This window comes from Ursus americanus, chromosome 24 (genome assembly GCF_024610735.1).
Source record: "Ursus americanus isolate L20-20 chromosome 24, mUrsAme1.1.p, whole genome shotgun sequence".
Lineage (NCBI taxonomy): Eukaryota > Metazoa > Chordata > Mammalia > Carnivora > Ursidae > Ursus > Ursus americanus.
In genome coordinates this window covers 13,050,859-13,064,132 of record NC_142150.1, presented here as the reverse complement: position 1 = coordinate 13,064,132, position 13,274 = coordinate 13,050,859, and positions in this window count along the sequence as shown.

Below are 13,274 nucleotides of genomic sequence, written 5' to 3'. Positions count from 1 at the left end.
TATATAAAACTTCTCTTGCTTTGGGGAGGGTCACATAATATAACACCGACCCTGACTACTTTAGTGAAGTTATAAAAATGTTATTATTCTTATAAACTGTTAATACAGTTTCCCAATCATATGTACTCAACACTTTTAGAAATAGACTACTCTTGACAATAAATTTAAGAAAAGGAATGGGTATTGTAAATAAATAAAGAAGGTAGGTTAAATAATTTCTAAAAAGAAGTTGAAACACAATCTTTTGTTTGGAATTAAAAAAAACACCCTTGAATTGAATCAAAGACTGTTAGGAGATGTAAATTTACTCTTGTCAAAGACAGAAAATTTTATTGGGTCACAGTATTTTTGTAAGCACTGCTGAGCTCTGGCATGAAGTTGCCATGAAGACAAGTGAGGCTTATCTCCCTGTACATTTTGAAGGAAATGGGATTTCTGGCTGCTGTTTGTCAACAGACACTCTCATTCATCTACACATGGCAACTGTGGTAGACCAGATTTTTTTTTTTTTAAAGATTTTATTTATTTATTTGACAGAGACAGCCAGCGAGAGAGGGAACACAAGCAGGGGGAGTGGGAGAGGAAGAAGCAGGCTCATAGTGGAGGAGCCTGATGTGGGGCTCGATCCCATAACGCTGGGATCACGCCCTGAGCCGAAGGCAGACACTTAACCGCTGTGCCACCCAGGCGCCCCAAGATTTTTGATCTATAGAATTCACATCTTTATCACGTTGAACTTCCAATTGAGCATAATATGTGTCTCCATGTTCATAGGGACTGTTTAATTTCTTTTATCAGTATTCATATTTTTCAGCACAGAGACCGTACATATGTTTTTTGTTTGATTTTAACTAATATTACTTTTTTCAGATGCTTTAACTGTTATTTTAAAAATTTGGTTTCCATTTACATTGCCAGGATGTAGAAATACATACAATCAACTTTTTGTGTGTGTTGACACTGTATCTATAATCTTCCTTAACACACATTAATTTTAAGTGTGTTTTTTGTTTTTTGATTAGTTGAAATTGTCTAGATATACAACCATAATATCTGTAAATAGAAAAAAAATATTTCTTCATTTCCAATCTATGTAACTTATATTTCTCTTTCTTGTCTTATTGCATTGACTAAGACTTCTGGTACAATGTTAAATGGGAATGAAGTGGACATTTTTGCCTTTCTCCCAACTTTCTGGATTTACTCTTACTCTGCATTTACTCTTTAATCATGAAATATGATGTTGGCTAGTTTTTCGCAGATGACCTTTATCTACAAAGGGATGGTTTCTTTGTATTCTTAGTTGCTGAGATTTTTTTTTTTATCATAAATGGATATTACATTTTATGAAATGCTTTTTCTGTATTAATTGATAGGATCATGTATTTTTTTCCTTCTTCACACTATTATTACATAAGTTTACACTGGTTAAATTTTTACACATTCAATTACTTTTCCATTTTTGGGGTAAATTTTACTTGATCATGGTATGTTTTTCTCTTCATACATTGCTAGATGTTTTGTTGTTGTTGTTGTGTTTACATATTGTTGAAGGTTTTGTGGCCATAGCAACAGGGGATACTAGTCTGTAGTTTTCTTTTTTGTACTGTCCTTAATTTTGATGTCAGTGTTATTCTGAACTTATAAAATGAGATGGGAAGTTTTTATTTTTTATTCTTCCATTTTCTGGAAGAAATTGTTTAGAATTAGTGCTATTTATCTTTAAATGTGTGATAAAATTTGTCAGTGAAATCATCTGGGTCTTGTTTTTAATCTGAAGCATTATATATGAATTCATTTTTAATCTATATGAATATTAATGTCATCTATTTCTTCTTCATTAAATTTTGATATTTTATAGTTTTTGAGGCTTAGGCACATTTTTATAAGTTGTCAAATTTGTGTGTGTAGAGTTGTCTGTAGTTTCCTATATTGTCCTAAGGGTCTGTAGGAATGTCCCTTCTTTCAAAACTCACAAATACTTTGTGTCTCCTCTCCTTTCTATTTGTAAGTTTTCCTAGATATTTATCCTTTTTGTTTTATCTTTACAATAAATTGACTTTCTTTTTTCACTTATTTTCTCTTTGGTTTCTTTCTGTTTAACATTCACTGTTGTTTACTATCTTTATCACTGTCTTGAGTCTTCCAATTTGGGGTGTTTGTTTGTTTGTTTTTCTTTAGTTTCGTAAGGTGGAGACTTAGATTCTAGAAGCAGCTTTTAGAAACAGGTCCACTTCTTTAAACTTGCAGATTTTCTCTCCATGATTTCTATCTTTTACTGGAAAAGGAGTTTCAATGTTTCTCAACTACGATTATAAATTTATTTTTGATGCTTTTCATTGCTATCTTCCATGAAAGTTCTGGTAGTAGGTTGCTTTACAATTTAAGTTCAGGTTGGAATTATATCTGATTGATGTCATCCTGCCATAAATATTGTGGCTGGCTTCAGAGTGTAAGTTTCTTCTTAGCATGGACAAGAATAGATACTTAATGGAACAAGGAGTTGGTTGTGTTGGGATTCTCTGTTGTCCTCCAAATTAATTTACCTCTTCTGTGATCCAGAAAAGTGAACTCTGAGCTGCATCATATGGGTTGGACTAATGAGAGGAATCTGGAAGAATATTAGTGGATGTGGAAGGAGAGACTTTCAGATATTGATCCCTGCACTCTGTTTTTGATATTCCCTTCCTGCCTTGCTGAGGGCCTGATAGTTATTATATTCTAAGATACCATCTTCTGTGGGATACATCCTCCTTCATTTTTCTCTATATTATCCCTGTTTCCTCTCCTTTCTCCTCCAGGCCTAGATGTGATAAAACGTAGGAACAAGGCACAAGAAAGTTGCAAGGAATGTATTAAATGAATGATTAATTAATAAAAGGCCAACATCATATGTACCACACACAAATATCAAAATATGACCAATCATGGAAAAATCTCTGCAAGAGTCTAGAAGATTCCCTAGGATTTGGGAGTGTTCTTAGATAGTTTTGTAATATTATAGTGGGTAATTAATAGTTAGGTTTAAAAATAATAATTTGTTATCACCTAATTTTTTTTCTCTCTCTCTCCCATGATCATACAGTAACAAATAGAACATTTTTATTGTCACTGCTTATTTTTCTTACCAATGAAGTTTGCTAAGATAGATAGCTGAGGTCATCTGGAATTCCTGAAATGTAAGATCACTTCACTTTTCTTTCTGATGTGATATATCTCACATCTCTGTGTGAACTGATCTGTGACTTTTGATGCAGAAGTTATCACTCAAGCCAGGGATGCACTCATTCTAGAGGTGTTACAGTTAGAGAACTTAAAAAGAAATCTGTTTGGATACGGGCAAATGGAATTTTATTCTTATAGTATTGCTGTGCACAAAATATTTGCTTGCTTGTGTATGTTGAATGTTTCATTCAATTACTTTCTGTATGATAAATGAAAAATTCAAACCAACTAAAGAAGAAAAAAGTGTGGGGAACAGACTCTCAGACAGATTTTTCGAAGCAGATACTGAAGTAATCTTTAATTGTGCTATAAATTTTATTTCACCATTAAACTTGCTTTCCATACAGTATACACTAGTTTCTTATAGTGTAATCTTACTTGCCATGCATTAATTATGTTTGAAATATAGTTTCCTAATATCCTAATCACATTTGAGGTCTACAAATGTGCCTCTTCTACAAATCGCTTTTCACCAATTTTCTAATTATGTTTCTTTCAAACCCCTGGACATCCAGCCCAACTGTTGGCTACCACTCATGAACCAGTATACACCCAGACCTTTCTCTTTCCATGTAAATTGAATCACCAGATACATTGTTCTGCCCTCTAGAAGAATTTCTCTTCAACTCTGTCCCAGAAAATCCCATGATTCACCTATCGGGCTCTGCCAAAGTCTTCAAGAGTACCTCTTTCTGTCATTGACACTTTATGCTCCATTATGTCAGCTAGATCATATGGCTTAAGGGACAGAAAAATAGATCTGCTGCAGAGCCTTCCTTTGTTCTGATCTTCATTCAAAACCAGCAGCTTTTTGGGTCACTTGTAAATGCGCCAGATTTAGCACACCCAGAAGAGGAATGTGTTGTCTCTATAAGCTAACGGGCCCCACTAGTTGTTGTGCTTTGTTTTTGTTTTTAAAAGCAGCCAGATCTAACAACTTGTTTTTCACCTTAGAAGGGATGCCCCATACCACTTGGCCCCTAACAATTCCACTAGGGTAGAAGGCCCATGAATTTTTATTGGATTTATTTCTCAGTTTCTGACATGCAAATGTCTTACCAATAAGTCTAAAGAGTTGTTACTTTTTGAACACTAGGTAAAATCAACCTACTTTCATGTAATGGACCTGTATGATGTCTTGTGGATGATAAGGGCAGTTAAGTCTCTTGTGGAATAAATTATGATATAGGGCTGCAAAGTGGATACACCTTTGTGATAAAACAGTGAAGTTGTATTTCCAGCCTTGCCAACTAAAAGGAAACTGTTTTTGGTGTTCTTTACCAGAAAATATTGAGAAAAAAGAATTTGCCAATTCAACAGTTACATAGCAGGTACAAGGAAAAATATTAATTTACTCAAACTATGAAACCACATCTGAAAGAGCAATGAACTTGGAAGTTTAGAACCTAGTAAAGTTTACAATAACCTGCCATCAATCTCCAAGACCCACCTATTTTCTAAACAGGACAAATTGGCAGATTTGAATGAGGATGTAATGGGAATGCACCCTTCAAGTCATTGGTGGTGGCATTAATCTCTATAGTCCTTCCAGCTACGTAGTATTGCTTTTGGTTTATTTACCTAGGTAGAGGCATTTCTAATGGCTTCCACGTGGCCTTTCCCAATGTAATAGCCCTTACACTACAGGTTAGGGAACATATGTGGAAATTCTTACAGTTGCTAAGCATGTCTCTTCTAATTATGCATTCTGGCACTGAGAAATAACCACCTGAGGGATTTGTGGACACACTCGATCCAAATTGAGATAAACTTGAGTGACATTTTGGATCTCCTGGATCTAGCTTCACTTCAGAACCTATGTCTGGTAATTTCTTAAAAATCTGATGATCTCCTCCCCCACATCCCCGGCCCGCAACAGTCACCTAGTAAAAGGCCATATGTCTCTTTGGGGAAGGCTGGGAGAAAGATTAACAGTATAAAATTTGGCAGGGACCTTCCTGAAGGGGATTTGACCTCCCTTCATTCAAGGGATTATAGGTCTATAAACTGGCTCAATTCTGGAACTATCATGATCCTATTCTTTCCCAGTGATTATCCTCACTTTAAGTGCAGACGCCTGTGAGGTTGGGGATTCTATTTGTGTTGTAATGCAGTTGCTTGCAAGATGAGACTCTGGGTGGGTTTTTAGAACAGTCAGCTCTGCCGCTACAGGAGATAAGATTTCTTTCAGGGAAGTTAAAGACACTTTCAGGTTTGTAAGGAATTTAAACTGGGAATTTGAATCCCTGAACTCATTATTTTCTTTTCCCACTTTCTCCAGTGCAATTATGAGAAACCAGAAATCTCATTATGCCCATTAATTTGACAAACATGTTCTAAGATATCAAATATATAGCCAGTCAGAATGTGAGTTTTAAGAATTTTTGATTAAGAGTATCCAATATGGTAGTTGGTGTATCTCTATTTACCCATCATGCAATGGACTATCAGTACTTTCTTTACCATTAAAAATAGAGCCATTTATGCCCTTAATATAAGTAGACTAGAGAACTAATTCCAGATACTCCAGAACATATTCAGAAAACTCATCACTAAGATTCTATTCCTGTAGAACCACTCATATCAAGTCTGTATCTCTCAGGGTTCTCCAGAGAAACAGAACCAATAGGATATAGGCTTTTGATTTGAAATAGTTTTTTTTTTTTCTTTTTTAATGTAGGTATTTACTTGTACAGATTTTTAAAAGTTTTTAAATTCCAGTTACTTCCATATAGTGTAATATTAGTTTCAAGTGCACAATATAGTATCAAAACTTCCATACGACCTCCAGTGCTCATCACAGCAAGTGCACTTTTTAATCCTCATCACCTATTTCACCCATTTCCCTCTCCAGCCCCCACCTCCCCTCTGGTAACCATTAGTTCTCTATAGTTAAGAGTGTTTCTTGATTTGTTTCTCTCTCTTTTTCCTTATGCTTGTTTTGTTTCTTAAATTCCACATGAGTGACATCATATGGTATTTGTCTTTCTGTGACTGACTTATTTATCTCTATGCATCATTTTAACTGGACCCTAATAGCTTTGGAATGTTGTTTTTTCATCCTAATTCATCCTAACATATTTTCTAATTTTTCTTATGATTTTTTCTTTGACCTACTGTTTATTTAAGAGTGTATTGTTTAATTTTTACATATTTATGAATTCACCAAATTTCTTTGCTATTTCTGCTAGATTTTTATTCTAGATGGTTAAATAACTTTGTATGATTCTACTTATTTTAAATTTATTTATTCTAATTTTATGACCTTAGTATGGGGTCTATCCTAGAGAATGATTCATGTGCATTTGAGAAAAAGGTATATTTTGCTATTGCTAGTGAAGTGCTATATAGATACCTGTTAAGTCTATTTGTTTTATATTGCTGTTCAAGTCTTCTATTGTCTTGATGATATTCTTTCTAGGTATACTATCAATTGTCGAAAATGTGATACTGAAGCCTGCAATGATTATTTTTTTTAATAACATAAATCTTCTATTTCATTTTTCCTTTAAATTTTTTACTGTGGTAAAATACACATAAAATGTTCTGTCTTTACATTTTTAAGTGACCAGTTCAGTGATACATTTATACTGTGCAGCCATCACTACTATCAATCTACAGAACTCATTTTCATCTTACAAAACTGAAAATCTGGGGGACCCTGGGTGGCTCAGTCAATTGAGCATTTGCCTTCAGCTCAGGTCATGATCCCATAGGACCCTGGAATCCAGCCCTGTGTCGGGCTTCCTGCTCAGTGGGGGAGTTTCCTTGTTCTTTTCTCTGTGTCCCTCCGCTCTGCTTGTGCTCTTTTTCGCAAATAAAGAAATAAAATCTTAAAAAAACCCAAAAAACACAAAACACACAATCTCTGTAGCCATTAAATAATAATTCTCCATTCTTTCTTTCACCTAGAGCCTGGTAAGCTCTATTCAACTTTGTATCTCTAGGAATTTGTTTATTTCATGTATTTTATATAAACGGAATTTTACAGGATTTGTCCTTCTATGTCTGCTTATTATGCTTAACATAATGTTTACGAAGTTCACACCATGTTGGAATATGTCAGAATTTCCTTCCTTTTGGAGGCTGAAAAATATTTCATGTACGGATATACCACATTTTGCTTATCCATTTTTTCTGTCAATGAACACTTGAATTGCTTTCGCCTTTTAGCTATCGTTAATAATACTGCTGTGAATATGGATGTACAAATATTCCTTTGAGATCCTACTTTCATTATCTCCTAGGTATACGCCGAGGTGGAGTTTCTGGATTATAAGAGCCCTATTTTTAAATTTGAGGGACCCCAAACTGTTTTCTGCAGTTACACTATTTTCATTCCCACCAACAGTACAAAACAATTCCAATTTCTCTGCATCCTTACCAAAACTTATTTTCAGTTTTTTATAGTAGCCATCCTAATGGCTGTGAGATGGTATCTCATGTAGTTTTGATTTGTCCAGTGATAGTTTTGAACTATCCAAGCCTCTCTTCATTTCTGTGTTTTTGCTCTATGCATGTTGGAGCTCTGATGTTAGATGCATGTATGTTGATAATTATTCTATTTTCCTGATGGATTAAACTTTTTATCTCATTTTAAAATGTCCTTCTCTATATGTACATTCTTTTTTTTTTTGCTTTAAAGTCTATTTTGTCTAATAATAGTATAGCAACTTCAGATTTCTCATGTTTGCAATTTTCATGAGATAATCTTTTCTATCATATTACTTTCAAACTATGTCTTTTAATCGTAAGTTCCTCTCTAAAAGACAACATATAGTTGGGTCATGGTTTATTTTATTCAATCTACTAATCTCTGTCTTTTGGAGTGTTTAATGCATTTAGATTTAAGGTCATTATTTATAAAGTAGGATTTATGTGTCATTTTGCTAATTGCTTTCCACATGTCTCGGGTCCTTGTTTCTACCTCCATTAGTGCATTTTTTTCATGCTTGATTTTTCTGGTGTACCATATTAATTCAATTGTCATTTCTTCCACTTTCGTTTTTTACTTATTTTCCTTAGTGGTTTATCTGGGTGTTGCAGCTAATATTATATATAATAATCTAGATCAGATTAACGACAATTTAATTTCAATAATATACCAAACTTCTCTTATATAGTTCCATTGCCTCCTCCCTCCTTTGTGCTAATGTTGTTATACAAATTACATCTTTATTGCTTTTCCATTGACACAGACTTCTAATTATTGCTCCATGCAGTTGTACTACAAGAAAGGAAAAAATAAACAATTTAAGAAAAAAATGTATAAATATTTTATAGTTATTATGTATTTTACTTCATGTGGATTTGAGTTACTGTCAACTGCCTTTTTATTTCAGTCTCCTGTAGCTTGCTTTCTCTCTTTCTTTCTTTCTTTCTTTCTTTCTTTCTTTCTTTCTTTCTTTTTTTGTAGGGCAGGTCTGCTAGCAACAAGTTTCCCAGTATTATTTATATGCTAATGTTTTAATTAATCCTCTTATAGCCATTTTTGCTGGATATGAAATTCTTGGTTAACAGACTTTTCTTTTATTGCATTAAATACGTCATCCGTGGCCTTGTGACTGCTGCATGCAGTGTCGATGAAAAATGCATTGTTAATACTATTGAAAATCCCTTGTGTGTTGAGTCACTTTTATTTTTCCTTTCAACATTGTCTCTTTATCTTTGGCTTTCCACAGTTTGATTATGAAGTGTTTATGTCTGTATTTCTTTGACATTAAACTCAAGAGAATTCATTGTGCTTCTTAGATGCCAAGATTAATCTTTTAAATCAAATTTGAAAAGCTTTATTCCACTACTTTCACGAATGTTCTTTCTGCTCCTGTATCACTCTTCTTTACTTCTAGAACTGTCGTATTGGTATACTTGATGTTGTTCTGCATGTCTTTGTGATTTTAGATAAGATGACTTCTCAGTAAGAGGATCTGTAAGTGCAGATCCCAAGCAGAAGCAGCTTGGAGTAATCAAGGAGCATCCAGGAGAACAGCATATTTGGAGCTCAGTGAATAAGCGAGAGAATGATGGGAGACAAGTGTCACTCTTGCAGGTAAGGGCCTGCATCTCAGAAGGGCCCTCCATGTGGTTTGATGCTCTCCTGTCACATCATGAAATCATTAATAATTTTTTAACAGTTGCTCCACATTTTCATTCTGCCTTGGGTCCTGAGTATTATGTAGCTGGTTTTATGTGAGAGAACAGGCTTAAAGGGAAAGGAACTCAAAGAACCCCTATACTGGATTTTATTTTAAGTGTGATGGCCAGACATTGGAGCACATGAAGCAAGGGAGAGTCGTGATCTGGTGCGTAGAGGCACGGTGGCTGAAAAGAGCAACTCTGGAGTCAGACTGCCTGGGTTCAGATCCACCTTTGCTAACTTCCTAGTTATGTGATCTTGGATGATTTATTTAAATTCCCTGTAGTTCAGTGTCTTCAGGCATAAAATGGGAAATTGATGCAACTTATCTCACTGGTTGTGGTGAAGACTGGGCTAACATACATATGATGTGGTTAGAACTACTGGAACATTATAAGAACTGTGTAAGTATGTACCATCATGATTAGGAGCACTGGCCGTAGTTTCCTTGCATATGTTATCAGTAGGTCACCAGGCATTTTGCCAGAGAGCAGTGAAAGCAGCAGTGACTGAGTGGCAGGGGATGTGGTCAAATTTGAAACAACCAGAGGCCAGATCCTGTAGAGCTTTGTGGTTCTTGGTGAGAAGTTTGCACTTTAAGTAACAGAAACATCGGGGATAAAGAGTGAAATTTCTGATTTGCATTTTATTCCCTTAGATCCCATCTCTGTATTAAAAATTTAGGCCAGTATCTTGACTCAAAGGCCACTCAGAAAAAAATAAAACTAAGTTTTGGAATTTTTGCTGCTTCTCGAGGGATACAAAACAGCATCTTCACTGAATTCAAGGCCAGCTGCACTCCTTAATCTTCTTTGAAGGCATGTAAGGGCCTGAGGCCAACATTATAATATATTCAAGAAATGGTCTAAGTTCAGGTTCCTTAATGACCTACCCACCAGCAAGCTTGGTGGAAATTGTCACATTATAATTCCTTTCATAATCATCAATAATGATCAATTTGTTACTCCACAGTCACTTCTCTGATAAGGGTGGAGGCAAACTTCTAACTCCTATAATTTATTTCCCTGTCTACTCTCCCTTTTCCTGATTATGTCTTCAGTTTTTGCTCCTCCTCCAAAATCTGCAGTTCCCTGCAATACCTAAAATCTATTGCCAAATATAAAAACCTTATATCCTGAAGGGTGAAATAAAATCACAGTTCGAAACAGTTTACAATTCCATAAAAATAAACAAATCAGTAGCTTCCAGAAGGGACTGTGGCTATGGAAATCCCATCACAGTCATCCTACAGGGCAGTCAGTTAGATAATTGCTGTTGGAATTATTATTAGTATTTTCAGCTATCAGTGACCATGTTCAGTATTTTAATACGTCCAAGCAGGAAGGTGAAACAGAGCCATTGCCTTGCCATCTTGGTGACATTGTCTGGCATGTTCATTGCTGTATCAGAAGTAGACTAGAAATGGAGAGACAAGCAACTTGCTTCACTACTGGCTGAAAAACTGCAGTATTTGAAAGGTGATGGGACACATTTTCTATTATAAAGAGCTTGTAAGTATAGGGCAAGGAAAAACCTTAGAGTAGGGTGAGTTTGTAAAATCAGGCCAATGTCAAAACAGGAAAATGGGGACAACTCTGGAATTTAAAGAATAGAAATTATACAGGGGCCATGTCATACATACTTCAGTGGTTTTAAACTTTAGCTTGCATAGGCTCATCTTGAGTAAAAATAAGCCTTCAGAGTTTTCAGCTCCACCACAAGAAAATCAGTTTCAGTAAGTCTGGAGTATAGACCAGGACTCTGCTTTTGTAATGCTAACATTACAGTTGGATGCAGGGGTACATCAAACACTAGGTAGGTATTGAAACACTGACTTTCCCAATTCTGGTTTCGCGTGCCTTGGCCAAGTCTCCTAAAATATTTGGTCGAGCATGTCCAAAATCTGATAAGATGATCTCCTATAAAAACTAGCTTTTGCTAAAAGTCACCTATCCTTGCTTCAAATTCTTTCATCTTTCTATGTTGGAATGTTGCATCTATTCTTTTTCTATATTAAGTTTAGAGTTAAGCTTTTTATTTGTGTTCTTTTTTTAGTACTTAGTTCTATCAGGGACTTAAGAGAAATTTGGGTGGGGAGGGATAAGGGCCAGTGCTCATAACTCCAAAAAATGTGAACACCTACACCACCCTTCTACTATGTTGAGCGACTTATGCAAGACCAATAGACTGATTATCAGCCAAGGCACAGGCTATGCACTGGCCTGAGGATTTTTTCTTTCAAGTTGTAGAGTGAGTCTCACCTCACTGCTCCCGACAGACAGGCATTAAAGCCCTTTAGGAAAGTGCATTTTACATTTATTTACTCAACCAATGTCCACTGAACACTTACTTGTGCCAGATTCTGGGGATAAGGAAATGCAGAAAACAGATGAAGCCCTATTTTCCAGGAGATACCATTTTAGAAATACGAAACTGACGAAATATATATACAAAGACATACATAATATGATATCGTACAGTGGTGTAATTTATGCAGAGGAGACAGCAACGTTAAGGGATAGACAGTGATGGCAGCAGCATGGTGAGAAGAGTGGTACTTATGTTAGATAAGAAAATCAAGGATAATCTTTCTTATATAGTAATAATTGAGTAGAGAGACTAGAACAAAGTAAGCTGAATAAATATGTAGGGAAACAACATTCCAGTCAGAGAAATTAGCAGGTACTAAATACTCAGCAAGTTCAAGGCACAGCAAAGAGGCCAGTATAAATGGAGCCAAGTGAGCCATGGAGACTGATGGAAAATGAAGTGAAGGGAACGATGGGCCAGCACTGTAGGGCCTAGTAAGCCATGATAAGGGTAATGTTTTTTAAAATAGAATTCTCAGTGATATTGAAAACCATTGGTGGTTTTAAGGAGAGGAATGTCATGATGTAACTTTTTTGGTGTTGTTTTTTTAAAGAATCAGTATGGACGCTATTTGGTGCCTCAATCGTGGGGGCAAGGGTGATACAGAACGACAATTTAGAACACTGTTAGAGTAGTTCAGAGGTATAAAAACTTCATATTTAATGAGTGTGTTGGTTTTAAGAATTCTAAACTTTTCAACGGGCTTTAGGTCCACAGAGACCTTATCTCATTTACCCCCTCAAAAGAAATTTCAGGGCACACCAGGAAGGAGTCTGTTCACATACTTTCCTTTAATAAAAGAGAGAATTGGAAAGAGGGAGGGTATAAAGAAGTCCACTAGGCTTTGAAGCGGGAATGAAGAAAGATTGAAAAGGAAAGTGGATGCTTCTATTTCCCAAATGAGAATAAAAATCTAATTTCAAAAAAGTAATGAATGTGCGTTGAATCATTTCTACCATAAAATCTGAAATGAGGCTTGGTTTTGATTAATGTTTTATTGGTTTTTTAAAGGCCCCAGCAAAACTAGTACTGGGCCTATGCAAGTTTAAAACTTGGAATGCAAAAGACAACCTGGAATACATATATTTTTCTTCTATAAAAAATCTCATTGGAGCATGTAAATATTCTATTCATATACCTACTCACTTAATTTTTAAGCAGAACTGCCATGTGTCTCCTTGGATCATAGACTATGATATAAACATCTTACTAAAATTATTATTGTTGCAAATTAGGGTAAATTACTTCTAATTTTCCCCCAGACATTATTCATTACCTATTAGGATAAATAATAAAAAACAATCTAAAAAATAATTCACACCAGAAGGGTAGAGAAAATAATTATACTCTTACAAAATTTTTAGGAAACAAATAAACAGACTCTCTTAATTAGTATTTTAAAGTCTCAACAGGAAACAGAAATTAGATAGTTTTAGGAGAAAAACTGTGTGATGATATTATGTGAATAAAAAGAGAGGCAATTGATGAAACTATCCACAAATTTTAAAAGGATGATCATATCTTGAGTGATTCATCTAGCATT